This window comes from Triticum aestivum, chromosome 1B (genome assembly GCF_018294505.1).
Source record: "Triticum aestivum cultivar Chinese Spring chromosome 1B, IWGSC CS RefSeq v2.1, whole genome shotgun sequence".
Taxonomy (NCBI): Eukaryota; Viridiplantae; Streptophyta; class Magnoliopsida; order Poales; family Poaceae; genus Triticum; species Triticum aestivum.
In genome coordinates, this window is record NC_057795.1 from 286,848,326 (window position 1) to 286,864,559 (window position 16,234).

The window sequence follows — 16,234 nt, forward strand, 5'->3', positions numbered from 1 at the left end:
TCTTCGGTGTGTTGGGGAACGTAGTAATTTCAAAAAAAAAAAATCCTACGCACACGCAAGATCATGGTGATGCATAGCAACGAGAGGGGAGAGTGTTGTCCACGTACCCTCGTAGACCGAAAGCGGAAGCATTTGAATAACGCGGTTGATGTAGTCGTACGTCTTCACGGCCCGACCGATCAAGCACCGAAACTACGGCACCTCCGAGTTCTAGCGCACGTTCAGCTCGATGACGACCCTCGAACTCCGATCCAGCCGAGTGTCGAGGGAGAGTTCCGTCAGCATGACGGCGTGGTGACGATCTTGATGTTCTACCGTCGTAGGGCTTCGCCGAAGCACCGCTACAATATTATCGAGGAGGACTATAGTGGAGGGGGGCACCGCACACGGCTAAGAGATCAAGAGATCAATTGTTGTGTCTAGAGGTGCCTCCCTTCCCCCGTATATAAAGGAGCAAGGGGGAGGGGTGGCCGGCCAGGGTGGAGGCGCGCCAAGGGGAGTCCTACTCCCACCGGGAGTAGGACTCCCTCCTTCCTTGTTGGACTTGGAGAAGGGGGGAAAGAGGAGGGAGAGAGAGGGAGGAAAGGGGGGTGCCGCCCCCCTCTCCTTTCCTATTTGGACTAGGGGGAAGGGGCGTGCGGCCCTACCCTAGCCTCCTCTCCTCTTCTCCACTAATGCCCACTATGGCCCATTAAGCCCCCGGGGGGTTCTGGTAACCTCCCGGTACTCCGGTAAAATCCCGATTTCACCCGGAACACTTCCGATATCCAAATATAGGCTTCCAATATATCAATCTTCATGTCTCGACCATTTTGAGACTCCTCGTCATGTCCGTAATCACATCCAAGACTCCGAACAACCTTCGGTACATCAAAACTCATAAACTCATAATATAACTATCATCGAAACCTTAAGCGTGCGGACCCTACGGGTTCGAGAACTATGTAGACATGACCGAGACACGTTTCCGGTCAATAACCAATAGCGGAACCTAGATGCTCATATTGGCTCCTACATATTCTACGAAGATCTTTATCGGTCAAACCGCATAACAACATACGTTGTTCCCTTTGTCATCGGTATGTTACTTGCCCGAGATTCGATCGTCGGTATCTCAATACCTAGTTCAATCTTGTTACCTACAAGTCTCTTTACTCGGTATGTAATGCATCATTCCGTAACTAACTCATTAGTTACATTGCTTGCAATGTTTATAGTGATGTGCATTACCGAGAGGGCCCAAAGATACCTCTCCGACAATCGGAGTGACAAAACCTAATCTCGAAATATGCCAACTCAACATGTACCTTTGGTGACACCTATAGACCTCCTTTATAATCACCCAGTTACATTGTGACGTTTGGTAGCACACAAAGTGTTCCTCCGGTAAACAGGAGTTGCATAATCTCATAGTTGTAGGAACATGTATAAGTCATGAAGAAAGCAATAGCAACATACTAAACAATCAAGTGCTAAGCTAACGGAATGGGTCATGTCAATCACATCATTCTACTAATGATGTGATCTCGTTAATCAAATGACAACTCATGTCTATGGTTAGGAAACATAACGATCTTTGATTAATGAGCTAGTCAAGCAGAGGCATACTAGTGACATTACGTTTGTCTATGTATTCACACATGTATTATGTTTCCGGTTAATACAATTCTAGCATGAATAATAAACATTTATCATGATATAAGGAAATAAATAATAACTTTATTATTGCCTCTAGGGCATATTTCCTTCAGTCTCCCACTTGCACTAGAGTTAATAATCTAGATTACACAGTAATGATTCTAACACCCATGGAGCCTTGGTGTTGATCATGTTTTGCTCATGGAAGAGGCTTAGTCAACGGGTCTGCAACATTTAGATTCGTATGTATCTTGCAAATATCTATGTCTCCTACCTAGACTTGGTCCCGGATGGAATTGAAGCGTCTCTTGATGTGCTTGGTCCTCTTGTCAAATCTGGATTCCTTTGCCAAGGCAATTGCACCAGTATTGTCACAGAAGATTTTCATTGGTCCCGATGCACTAGGTATGACACCTAGATCGGAAATGAACTCCTTCATCCAGACTCCTTCATTTGCTGCGTCCGAAGCAGCTATGTACTCCACTTCGCATGTAGATCCCGCCACGACGCTTTGTTTAGAACTGCACCAACTGACAGCCCCATCGTTTAATATAAACACGTATCCGATTAGCGATTTAGAATCGTCCGGATTAGTGTCAAAGCTTGCATCGACGTAACCATTTATGACCAGCTCTTTGTCACCTCCATAAACGAGATGTTCTTTGTTAGCTCTTTGTCACCTCCAGCGATTTAGAAACATATCCTTAGTCCTTTTCAGGTATTTCAGGATGTTCTTGACCGCTGTCCAGTGATCCACTCCTGGATTACTTTGGTACCTCCCTGCTAAACTTATTGCTAAGCATACATTAGGTCTGGTACACAGCATTGCATACATGATAGAGCCTATGGCTGAAGCATAGGGAACATCTTTTATTTTCTCTCTATCTTCTGCTGTGGTCGGTTATTGAGTCTAACACAACTTCACACCTTGTAATACAGGCAAGAATCCTTTTTTTTGCCTGATCCATTTTGAATTTTTTTCAAAACTTTATCAAGGTATGTGCTTTGTGAAAGTCCAATTAAGCGTCTTGATCTATCCCTATAGATCTTGATGCCCAATATGTAAGCAGCTTCACCGAGGTCTTTCATCGAAAAACTTTTATTCAAGTATCCCTTTATGCTATCCAGAAATTCTATATCATTTCCAATTAACAATATGTCGTCTACATATAATATCAGAAATGCTACAGAGCTCCCACTCACTTTCTTGTAAATACAGGCTTCTCCAAAAGTCTGTATAAAACCATAAGCTTTGATCACACTATCAAAGCATTTATTCCAACTCCGAGAGGCTTGCACCAGTCCATAAATGGATCACTGGAGCTTGCACACTTTGTTAGCAACTTTTGGATCGACAAAACCTTCTGGTTGCATCATATGCAACTCTTCTCCCAGAAATCCATTCAGGAATGCAGTTTTGACATCCATTTGCCATATTTGATAATCATAAAATGCGGCAATTGCTAACATGATTCGGACAGACTTAAGCATTGCTACAGGTGAGAAAGTCTCATCATAGTCAACCCCTTGAACTTGTCGAAAACCTTTCGCAACAAGTCGAGCTTTGTAGACAGTTACATTACCATCAGCGTCAGTCTTCTTCTTGAAGATCCATTTATTCTCAATGGCTTGCCGATCATCGAGGAAGTCAACCAAAGTCCATACTTTGTTCTCATACATGGATCCCATCTCAGATCTCATGGCCTCAAGCCATTTTGCGGAATCCGGGCTCATCATCACTTCCTCATAGTTCGTAGTTTCGCTATGGTCAAGTAACATGACTTCCAGAATAGGACTACCGTACCACTCTGGAGCGGATCTTACTATGGATGACCTACGAGGTTCTGTAGTAACTTGATCTGAAGTTTCATGATCAACATCATTAGCTTCCTCACAAATTGGTGTAGTTGTCACAGGAACCGGTTTCTGTAATGAACTACTTTCCAATAAGGGAGCAGGTACAGTTACCTCATCAAGTTCTACTTTCCTACCACTCACTTCTTTCTAGAGAAACTCCTTTTCTAGAAAGGATCCGAATTGAGCAACAAAAGTCTTTCCTTCGGATCTGTGATAGAAGGTGTACCCAATAGTCTCTTTTGGGTAACCTATGAAGACACATTTCTCCGATTTGGGTTCGAGCTTATCTGGTTGAAGTTTCTTCACATAAGCATCGCAGCCCCAAACTTTAAGAAATGACAACTTTGGTTTCTTGCCAAACCACAGTTGATAAGGCGTTGTCTCAACGGATTTTGATGGTGCCCTATTTAACGTGAATGCGGCATCTCTAAAGCATAACCCCAAAACGATAGCGGTAAATCAGTAAGAGACATCATAGATTGCACCATATCTAGTAAAGTACGATAACGACATTCGGACACACCATTTCGTTGTGGTGTTCCGGGTGGCGTGAGTTGCGAAACTATTCCGCAATGTTTCAAATGTAAACCAAACTCATAACTCAAATATTCTCCTCCATGATCAGATCGTAGAAACTTTATTTTCTTGTTACGATGATTTTCCACTTCACTCTGAAATTCTTTGAACTTTTCAAATGTTTCAGACTTGTGTTTCATTAAGTAGATATACCCATATCTGCTCAAATCATCTGTGAAGGTGAGAAAATAACGATATCTGCCGCGAGCCTCAACATTCATCGGACCACATACATCAGTATGTATGATTTCCAACAAGTCTGTTGCTCACTCCATAGTTCCGGAGAATGGCATTTTAGTCATCTTGCCCATGAGGCACGGTTCGCAAGTACCAAGTGATTCATAATCAAGTGATTCAAGAAGTCCATCAGTATGGAGTTTCTTCATGCGCTTTACACCAATATGACCCAAACGGCAGTGCCACAAATAAGTTGCACTATCACTATCAACTTTGCATCTTTTGGTTTCAACATTATGAATATGTGTATCACTACTATCGAGATTTAATAAAAATAGACCACTCTTCAAGGGTGCATGACCATAAAAGATATTACTCATATAAATAGAACAACCATTATTCTCTGATTTAAATGAATAACCGCCTCGCATCAAACAAGATCCAGATATAATGTTCATGCTCAACGCTGGCACCAAATAACAATTATTCAGGTCTAAAACTAATCCCTAAGGTAGATGTAGAGGTAGCATGCCGACCGCGATCACATCGACTTTGGAACCATTTTCCACGCGCATCGTCACTTCGTCCTTAGCCAATCTTCGCTTAATCCGTAGTCCCTGTTTCGAGTTGCAAATATTAGCAACAGAACCAGTATCAAATACCCAGGTGCTACTGCGAGCATTAGTAAGGTACATATCAGTAACATGTATATCACATATACCTTTGTTCACCTTGCCATCCTTCTTATCCGCCAAATACTTGGGGCAGTTCCGCGTCCAGTGACCAGTTTGCTTGCAGTAGAAGCACTCAGTCTCAGGCTTAGGTCCAGATTTGGGTTTCTTCTCTTGAGCAACAACTTGTTTGCTGTTCTTCTTGTAGTTCCCCTTCTTCTTCCCTTTACCCTTTTTCTTGAAACTGGTGGTCTTATTGACCATCAACACTTGATGCTCCTTCTTGATTTCTACCTCCGCAGCCTTTAGCATTGCGAAGATCTTGGGAATAGTCTTGTCCACCCCTTGCATGTTATAGTTCATCACGAAGCTCTTGTAGCTTGGTGGCAGTGATTGAAGAATTCTGTCAATGACACTATCATCAGGAAGATTAACTCCCAGTTGAATCAAGTGATTATTATACCCAGACATTTTGAGTATATGTTCATTGACAGAACTATTCTCTTTCATCTTGCAGCTATAGAACTTATTGGAGACTTCATATCTCTCAATCCGTGCATTTGCTTGAAATATTAACTTCAACTCCTGGAACATCTTATATGCTCCATGACGTTCGAAACATTGTTGAAGTCCCGGTTCTAAGCCGTAAAGCATGGCACACTGAACTATCAAGTAGTCATCAGCTTTGCTCTGCCAGACATTCTTAACGTTGTCAGTTGCATCTGCAGCAGGCCTGGCACCCAGCGGTGCTTCCAGGATGTAATTCTTCTGTGCAGCAATGAGGATAATCCTCAAGTTACGGACCCAGTCTGTGTAATTGCTACCATCATCTTTCAACTTAGCTTTCTCAAGGAACGCAATAAATTCAACAGAACAACAGCACGAGCCATCTATCTACAACAAACATAGACAAGAAAAATACTATTAGGTACTAAGTTCATGATAAATTTAAGTTCAATTAATCATATTACTAAAGAACTCCCACTTAGACAGACATCTCTCTAGTCATCTAAGTGATTACGTGATCCAAATCAACTAAACCATGTCCGATCATCACATGAGATGGAGTAGTTTTCAATGGTGAACATCACTATGTTGATCATATCTACTATATGATTCATGTTCGACCTTTCGGTCTCTGTGTTTCGAGGCCATATCTGTATATGATAGGCTCGTCAAGTTTAACCTGAGTATTCCGCGTGTGCAACTATTTTGCACCCGTTGTATTTGAACGTAGAGCCTATCACACCGATCATCACATGGTGTCTCAGCACGAAGAACTTTCGCAATGGTGCATACTCAGGGAGAACACTTCTTGATAATTAGTGAGAGATCATCTTATAATGCTACCATCAATCAAAGCAAAATAAGATGCATAAAGGATAAACTGAAGGAAATATGCCCTAGAGGCAATAATAAAGTTATTATTTATTTCCTTATAATCATGATAAATGTTTATTATTCATGCTAGAATTGTATTTACCGGAAACATAATACATGTGTGAATACATAGACAAACAAAGTGTCACTAGTATGCCTCTACTTGACTAGCTCGTTAATCAAAGATGGTTATGTTTCCTAACCATGAACAATGAGTTGTTATTTGATTAACGAGGTCACATCATTAGTAGAATGATCTGATTGACATGACCCATTCCATTAGCTTAGCACCCGATCGTTTAGTATGTTGCTATTGCTTTCTTCATGACTTATACATGTTCCTATGACTATGAGATTATGCAACTCCCGTTTACCGGAGGAACACTTTGGGTACTACCAAACGTCACAACGTAACTGGGTGATTATAAAGGAGTACTACAGGTGTCTCCAAAGGTCGATGTTGGGTTGGCGTATTTCGAGATTAGGATTTGTCACTCCGATTGTCGGAGAGGTATCTCTGGGCCCTCTCGGTAATACACATCACATAAGCCTTGCAAGCATTACAACTAATATGTTAGTTGTGGGATGATGTATTACAGAACGAGTAAAGAGACTTGCCGGTACCGAGATTGAACTAGGTATTGGATACCGACGATCGAATCTCGGGCAAGTAACATACCGATGACAAAGGGCACAACGTATGTTGTTATGCGGTCTGACCGATAAAGATCTTCGTAGAATATGTAGGAGCCAATATGGGCATCCAGGTCCCGCTATTGGTTATTGACCGGAGACGTGTCTCGGTCATGTCTACATTGTTCTCGAACCCGTAGGGTCCGCACGCTTAAGGTTACGATGACAGTTATATTATGAGTTTACATGTTTTGATGTACCGAAGGAGTTCGGAGTCCCGGATGAGATCGGGGACATGACGAGGAGTCTCGAAATGGTCGAGACGTAAAGATTCATATATTGGATGATATGGTTAGGCCAAGGGGTCAAGCCCATGAGGCTTTAGGTCGGTGCAAAAGGAGTTTTGCGGAGGCCAGGGGGCCAAACGCCGGAGACCCTGGCGTCTGGCCCTGGGCCAGACGCCGAGGCCCATGGCGTCTGGGCCAGACGCCAAGGATTGTGGCGTTTGGTCCTGGAGTCCGAGTGGGACTCTTGCCTTTCGGGCAAAACCGACTTTGAGGAGGCTTTTGCTCCAAGTTTCGACCCCGGGGCTCAACATATAAATAGAGGGGCAGGGCTAGCACCAAAGGCACAACAAGTTGATCCACGTGATCTATTCCTTAGCCGTGTGCGGCGCCCCCAGCCACCATATTCCTCGATAATACTGTAGCGGAGTTTAGGCGAAGCCCTGCTGCTGTAGTTCATCAAGATCGTCACCACGCCGTCGTGCTGACGGAACTCTTCCCCGACACTTTGCTGGATCGGAGTCCGGGGATCGTCATCGAGCTGAACGTGTGCTCGAACTCGGAGGTGCCGTAGTTTCGGTGCTTGATCGGTTGGATCGAGAAGACGTACGACTACTTCCTCTATGTCGTGTCACCGCTTCCGCAGTCGGTCTGCGTTGGGTACGTAGACAATACTCTTCCCTCGTTGCTATGCATCACATGATCTTGCGTGTGCGTAGGAAATTTTTTGAAATTACTACGAAACCCAACAGTGGCATCCGAGCCAGGTTATTTATGTTGATGTTATATGCACGAGTAGAACACAAGTGAGTTGTGGACGATACAAGTCATACTGCCTACCAGCATGTCATACTTTAGTTTGGCGGTATTGTTGGACGAGACGACCCGGACAAACCTTACGCGTACGCTTACGCGAGACCGGTTCCCTCGACGTGCTTTGCACAGAGATGGCTTGCGGGCGACTGCCTCTCCAACTTTAGTTGAACCAAGTATGGCTACGCCCGGTCCTTGCGAAGGTTAAAATGGAGTCTATTTGACAAACTATCATTGTGGTTTTGATGCGTAGGTGAGATTGGTTCTTACTTAAGCCTGTAGCAGCCACGAAAAACATGCAACAACAAAGTAGAGGACGTCTAACTTGTTTTTGCAGGGCATGTTGTGATGTGATATGGTCAAGGCATGATGCTGAATTTTATTGTATGAGATGATCATGTTTTGTAACCGAGTTATCGGCAACTGGCAGGAGCCATATGGTTGTCGCTTTATTGTATGCAATGCAATCGCGATGTAATGCTTTACTTTATTACTAAACGGTAGTGATAGTCGTGGAAGCATAAGATTGGCGAGACGACAACGATGCTACGATGGAGATCAAGGTGTCGCGCCGGTGACGATGGTGATCATGACGGTGCTTTGGAGATGGAGATCACATGCACAAGATGATGATGGCCATATCATATCACTTATATTGATTGCATGTGATGTTTATCTTTTTATGCATCTTATCTTGCTTTGATTGACGGTAGCATTTTAAGATGATCTCTCACTAATTATCAAGAAGTGTTCTCCCTGAGTATGCACCGTTGCGAAAGTTCTTCGTGCTGAGACACCACGTGATGATCGGGTGTGATAGGCTCTACGTTCAAATACAACGGGTGCAAAACAGTTGCACACGCGGAATACTCAGGTTATACTTGACGAGCCTAGCATATATAGATATGGCCTCGGAACACGGAGACCGAAAGGTCGAGCGTGAATCATATAGTAGATATGATCAACATAGTGATGTTCACCATTGAAACTACTCCATCTCACGTGATGATCGGACATGGTTTAGTTGATTTGGATCACGTGATCACTTAGAGGATTAGAGGGATGTCTGTCTAAGTGGGAGTTCTTAAGTAATATGATTAATTGAACTTAAATTTATCATGAACTTAGTCCTAGTAGTATTTTGCAAATTACAGATCAATAGCTCGCGTTGTTGCTTCCCTGTGTTTATTTTGATATGTTCCTAGAGAAAATTGTGTTGAAAGATGTTAGTAGCAATGATGCGGATTGGATCCGTGATCTGAGGATTATCCTCATTGCTGCACAGAAGAATTATGTCCTTGATGCACCGCTAGGTGACAGACCTATTGCAGGAGCAGATGCAAACGTTATGAACGTTTAGCTAGCTCAATATGATGACTACTTGATAGTTTAAGTGCACCATGCTTAACGGCTTAGAATCGGGACTTCAAAGACGTTTTGAACGTCATGGACCATATGAGATGTTCCAGGAGTTGAAGTTAATATTTCAAGCAAATACCCGAGTTGTGAGATATGAAGTCTCCAACAAGTTCTATAGCTAAAAGATGGAGGAGAATCGCTCAACTAGTGAGCATGTGCTCAGATTGTCTGGGTACTACAATCGCTTGAATCAAGTGGGAGTTAATCTTCCAGATAAGATAGTGATTGACAGAATTCTCTAGTCACCATCACCAAGTTAGTAGAACTTCGTGATGAACTATAATATGCAAGGGATAACGGAAACAACTCCCAAGCTCTTCGTGATGCTGAAATCAACGAAGGTAGAAATCAAGAAAAACATCAAGTGTTGATGGTTGACAGGATCACTAGTTTCAAGAAAAGGGCAGAGGGAAGAAGGGGAACTTCAAGAAGAACAGCAAGCAAGTTGCTGCTCAAGTGAAGAAGCCCAAGTCTGGTCCTAAGCCTGAGACTAAGTGCTTCTACTACAAAGGGACTAGTCACTAGAAGTGGATCTACCCCAAGTGATTGGCGGATAAGAAGGATGGCAAAGTGAACATAAGTATATTTGATATACATGTTATTGATGTGTACTTTACTAGTGTTTATAGCAAACCCTAAGTATTTGATACTAGTTCAGTTGCTAAGATTAGTAACTCGAAACGGGAGTTGCAGAATAAACAGAGACTAGTTAAGGGTGAAGTGACGATGTGTGTTGGAAGTGGTTCCAAGATTGATATGATCATCATCGCACACTCCCTATAATTTCGGGATTAGTGTTGAAACTAAATAAGTGTTATTTGGTGTTTGCGTTGAGCATGAATATGATTTGATCATGTTTATTGTAATACGGTTATTCATTTAAGTAAAAGAATAAATTGTTGTTCTGTTTACATGAATAAAACTTTATATGGTTACACACCCAATGAAAATAGTTCATTGGATCTCGATCTTAGTGATACACATATTCATAATATTGAAACCAAAAGATGTAAAGTTAATAATGATAGTGCAAATTATTTGTGGCACTGCCGTTTGGGTCATATCGGTGTAAAGCGCATGAAGATACTCCATAAAGATGGATTTTCGGAATCACTTGGTTATGAATCATTTGATGCTTGCGAACCGTGCCTTTTGGGCAAGATGACTAAAACTCCGTTCTCCGGAACAATGGAACGTGCTACTGACTTATTGGAAATAATACATACCGATGTATGCGATCCAATGAGTGTTGATGCTCGTGGCAAGTATCGTTATTTTCTGACCTTCACAAGATGATTTGAGCAGATATGGGTATATCTACTTGATGAAACATAAGTCTGAAATAGTTGAAAGGTTCAAAGAATTTCAGAGTGAAGTGGAGAATCATCATAACAAGAAAATAAAGTTTCTGTGATTTGATCGCGGAGACAAATATTTGAGTTACGAGTTTGGTCTTCAATTAAAACAATGTGGAATAGTTTCATAGCTCACGCCACCTGGAACACCACAATGTTATGGTGTGTCCGAACGTCGTAACCGCGCTTTATTGGATATGGTGCGATCTATGATGTCTCTTATTGATTTACCATTGTCGTTTTGGGGTTATGCATTAGAGACAGCTGCATTTACGTTAAAAGGGCACCATCTAAATCCGCTGAGACGACACTATATGAACTGTGGTTTAGCAAGAAACCCAAGTTGTCGTTTCTTAAAGTTTGGGGCTGCGATGCTTATGTGGAAAAGTTTCATCCTGATAAGCTCGAACCCAAATCGGAGAAGTGCGTCTTCATAGAATACCCAAAGGAAATTGTTGGGTACACCTTCTATCACAGATCCGGAGGCAAGATATTCGTTGCTAAAAGTGGATCCTTTCTGGAGAAGGAGTTTCTCTCGAAAGAAGTGAGTGGGAGGAAAGTGGAACTTGACGAGGTAACTGTACCTGCTCCCTTACTGGAAAGTAGTTCATCACAGAAAACTGTTTCAGTGACACCTACACCAGTTAGTGAGGAAGCCAATGATAATGATCATGAAACTTCAGATCAAGATACTACTGAACTTCGTAGATCAACCAGAGTAAGATCCGCGCCAGAGTGGTACGGTAATCCTGTTCTGGAAGTCATGCTACTAGATCATGATGAACCTACGAACTATGAGGAAGCGATGATGAGCCCAGATTCTGCGAGATGGCTTGAGGCCATAAAATCTGAGATATGATCCATGTATGACAACAAAGTATGGACTTTGATTGACTTGCTCGATGATCAGCAAAGCCATGTTAAATAAATGGATCTTCAAGAGGAAGACGGACACTGATAGTAGTGTTACTATCTACCAAGCTCGACTTGTTGCAAAAGTTTTTCAACAAGTTCAAGGTGTTGAATACGATGAGGTTTTCTCACTCGTATCGATGCTTAAGTCTATCTGAATCATGTTAGCAATTGCCACATTTTATGAAATCTGGCAAATGGATGTCAAAACTGCATTCCTTAATGGATTTATTAAAGAAGAGTTGTATATGATGCAACCAGAAGGTTTTGTCAATCCTAAAGGTGCTAACAAAATGTGCAAGCTCCAGCGATCCATCTATGGACTGGTGCAAGCATCTCGGAGTTGGAATATACGCTTTGATAAGTTGATCAAAGAATATAGTTTTATATGGACTTACGATGAAGCCTGTATTTACAATAAAGTGAGTGGGAGCACTACAGCCTTTCTGATTAGTATATGTGAGTGACATATTGTTGATCAGAAATGATGTAGAATTTTTCTGCAAAGCATAAAGGAGTGTTTTAAAGGAGTTATTTAAAAGGAAAAGACCTCAGTAAAAAGCTACTTATATATTGAGCATCAAGATCTATTGAGATAGATCAAGACGCTTGATAAGATTTTCAATGAGTACATACCTTGGCAAGATTTTGAAATAGTTCAAAATGGAACAGTTAAAGAAAGAGTTCTTGCCTGTGTTGCAAAGGTATGAAATTGAGTAAGACTCAAATCCCGACCACAGCAGAAAATAGAAAGAGAATGAGAAGTCATTCCCTATGCCTCAGTCATAGGTTCTATAAAGTATGCTATGCTTTGTACTAGACCAATTGTATACCTTGCTCTGTATTTGGCAAGGGAGTACAATAGCGATCTAGGAGTAGATCACTGGACATTGGTCAAGAATATCCTTAGTAAGGACTAAGGAGATGTTTCTCGATTATGGAGGTGATAAAAGAGTTTGTTGTAAAAGTTACATCAGTGCAAACTTTTACACTGATCCAGATGACTCTCAGTCTCAATCTGGATACATATTGAAAGTGGGAGCGATTAGCTAGAGTAGCTCCGTACAGAGCATTGTAGACATAGAATATTTGCAAAATACATACGGCTCTGAATGTGACAGACCCATTGACTAAGCTTCTCTCACGAGCAAAACATGATCACACCTTAGTACTCTTTGGATGTTAATCACATAGCAATGTGAACTAGATTATTGACTCTAGTAAACACTTTGGGTGTTGGTCACATGATGATGTGAACTATGGGTGTTAATCATATACAGATATGAATATTGGTGTTAAATCACATGACGATGTGAACTAGATTATTGACTCTAGTGCAAGTAGGAGACTGAAGGAAATATGCCCTAGAGGCAATAATAAAGTTATTATTTATTTCCTTATAATCATGATAAATGTTTATTATTCATGCTAGAATTGTATTTACCGGAAACATAATACATGTGTGAATACATAGACAAACAAAGTGTCACTAGTATGCCTCTACTTGACTAGCTCGTTAATCAAAGATGGTTATGTTTCCTAACCATGAACAATGAGTTGTTATTTGATTAACGAGGTCACATCATTAGTAGAATGATCTGATTGACATGACCCATTCCATTAGCTTAGCACCCGATCGTTTAGTATGTTGCTATTGCTTTCTTCATGACTTATACATGTTCCTATGACTATGAGATTATGCAACTCCCGTTTACCGGAGGAACACTTTGGGTACTACCAAACGTCACAACGTAACTGGGTGATTATAAAGGAGTACTACAGGTGTCTCCAATGGTCGATGTTGGGTTGGCGTATTTCGAGATTAGGATTTGTCACTCCGATTGTCGGAGAGGTATCTCTGGGCCCTCTCGGTAATACACATCACATAAGCCTTGCAAGCATTACAACTAATATGTTAGTTGTGAGATGATGTATTACGGAACAAGTAAAGAGACTTGCCGGTAACGAGATTGAACTAGGTATTGGATACCGACGATCGAATCTCGGGCAAGTAACATATCGATGACAAAGGGCACAACGTATGTTGTTATGTGGTCTGACCGATAAAGATCTTCGTAGAATATGTAGGAGCCAATATGGGCATCCAGGTCCCGCTATTGGTTATTGACCGGAGACGTGTCTCGGTCATGTCTACATTGTTCTCGAACCCGTAGGGTCCGCACGCTTAAGGTTACGATGACAGTTATATTATGAGTTTACATGTTTTGATGTACCGAAGGAGTTCGGAGTCCCGGATGAGATCGGGGACATGACGAGGAGTCTCGAAATGGTCAAGACGTAAAGATTCATATATTGGATGATATGGTTAGGCCAAGGGGTCAAGCCCATGAGGCTTTAGGTCGGTGCAAAAGGAGTTTTGCGGAGGCCAGGGGGCCAAACGCCGGAGACCCTGGCGTCTGGCCCTGGGCCAGACGCCGAGGCCCATGGCGTCTGGGCCAGACGCCAAGGATTGTGGCGTTTGGTCCTAGAGTCCGAGTGGGACTCTTGCCTTTCGGGCAAAACCGACTTTGAGGAGGCTTTTGCTCCAAGTTTCGACCCCGGGGCTCAACATATAAATAGAGGGGCAGGGCTAGCACCAAAGGCACAACAAGTTGATCCAGGTGATCTATTCCTTAGCCGTGTGCGGCGCCCCCAGCCACCATATTCCTCGATAATACTGTAGCGGAGTTTAGGCGAAGCCCTGCTGCTGTAGTTCATCAAGATCGTCACCACGCCGTCGTGCTGACGGAACTCTTCCCCGACACTTTGCTGGATCGGAGTCCGGGGATCGTCATTGAGCTGAACGTGTGCTCGAACTCGGAGGTGCCGTAGTTTCGGTGCTTGATCGGTTGGATCGAGAAGACGTACGACTACTTCCTCTACGCCGTGTCACCGCTTCCGCAGTCGGTCTGCGTTGGGTACGTAGACAATACTCTTCCCTCGTTGCTATGCATCACATGATCTTGCGTGTGCGTAGGAAATTTTTTGAAATTACTACGAAACCCAACATAAACATCACATGCAATCAATATAAGTGATATGATATGGCCATCATCATCTTGTGCTTGTGATCTCCATCTCCGAAGCACCATCGTGATCTCCATCGTCACTGGCGCAACACCTTGATCTCCATCATAGCATCGTTGTCGTTTCGCCATCTATTGCTTCTACGACTATCGCTAACGCTTAGTGATAAAGTAAAGCAATTATAGGGCGCTTGCATTTCATACAATAAAGCGACATCCATATGGCTCCTGCCAGTTGCCGATAACTCTGTAACAAAACATGATCATCTCATACAATAAAATATAGCATCACGTCTTGACCATATCACATCACAACATGCCCTGCAAAAACAAGTTAGACGTCCTCTACTTTGTTGTTGCAAATTTTACGTGGCTGCTACGGGCTGAGCAAGAACCGTTCTTACCTACGCATCAAAACCACAACGATAGTTCGTCAAGTTAGTGTTGTTTTAACCTTCGCAAGGACCGGGCGTAGCCACACTCGGTTCAACTAAAGTTGGAGAAACTGACACCCGCCAGCCACCTGTGTGCAAAGCACATCGGTAGAACCAGTCTCGGGTAAGCGTACGCGTAATGTCGGTCTGGGCCGCTTCATCCAACAATACTGCCGAACCAAAGTATGACATGCTGGTAAGTAGTATGACTTGTATCGCCCACAACTTACTTGTGTTCTACTCGTGCATATAACATCTACGCATAAAACCTGGCTCCGATGCCACTGTTGGGGAACGTAGTAATTTGAAAAAATTTCCTACGCACACGCAAGATCATGGTGATGCATAGCAACTAGAGGGGAGAGTGTTGTCCACGTACCTTCATAGACCGAAAACGGAAGCGTTAGAACAACGCGGTTGATGTAGTCGTACGTCTTGACGGACCGACCGATCAAGCACCGAAACTGCGGCACCTCCGAGTTCTAGCACACGTTCAGCTCGATGACGTCCCTCGAACTCCGATCCAGCCAAGTGTCGAGGGAGAGTTCCGTCAGCACGATGGCGTGGTGACGATCTTGATGTTCTGCCGTCGCAGGGCTTCGCCTAAGCACGACTACAATACTATCGAGGAGGACTATGGTGGAGGGGGGCACCGCACACGGCTAAGAGATCAAGAGATCAATTGTTGTGTCTAGAGGTGCCCCCCTGCTCCTGTATATAAAGGAGCAAGGGGGGAGGGGGCGGCCGGCCAGGGAGGAGGCGCGCCAAGGGGAGTCCTACTCCCACCGGGAGTAGGACTCCCTCCTTCCTTGTTGGACTTGGAGAAGGGGGGAAAGAGGAGGGAGAGAGAGGAAGGAAAGGGGGGGGGGGCGCTGCCCCCTCTCCTTGTCCTATTCGGACTAGGTGGGGAGGGCCGCGCGGCCCTGCCCTAGCCTCCTGTCCTCTTCTCCACTAAGGCCCACTATGGCCCATTAAGCCCCCTGGGGGTTCCGGTAACCTCCCAGTACTCCGATAAAATCCCGATTTCACCCGGAACACTTCCGATATCCAAATATAGGC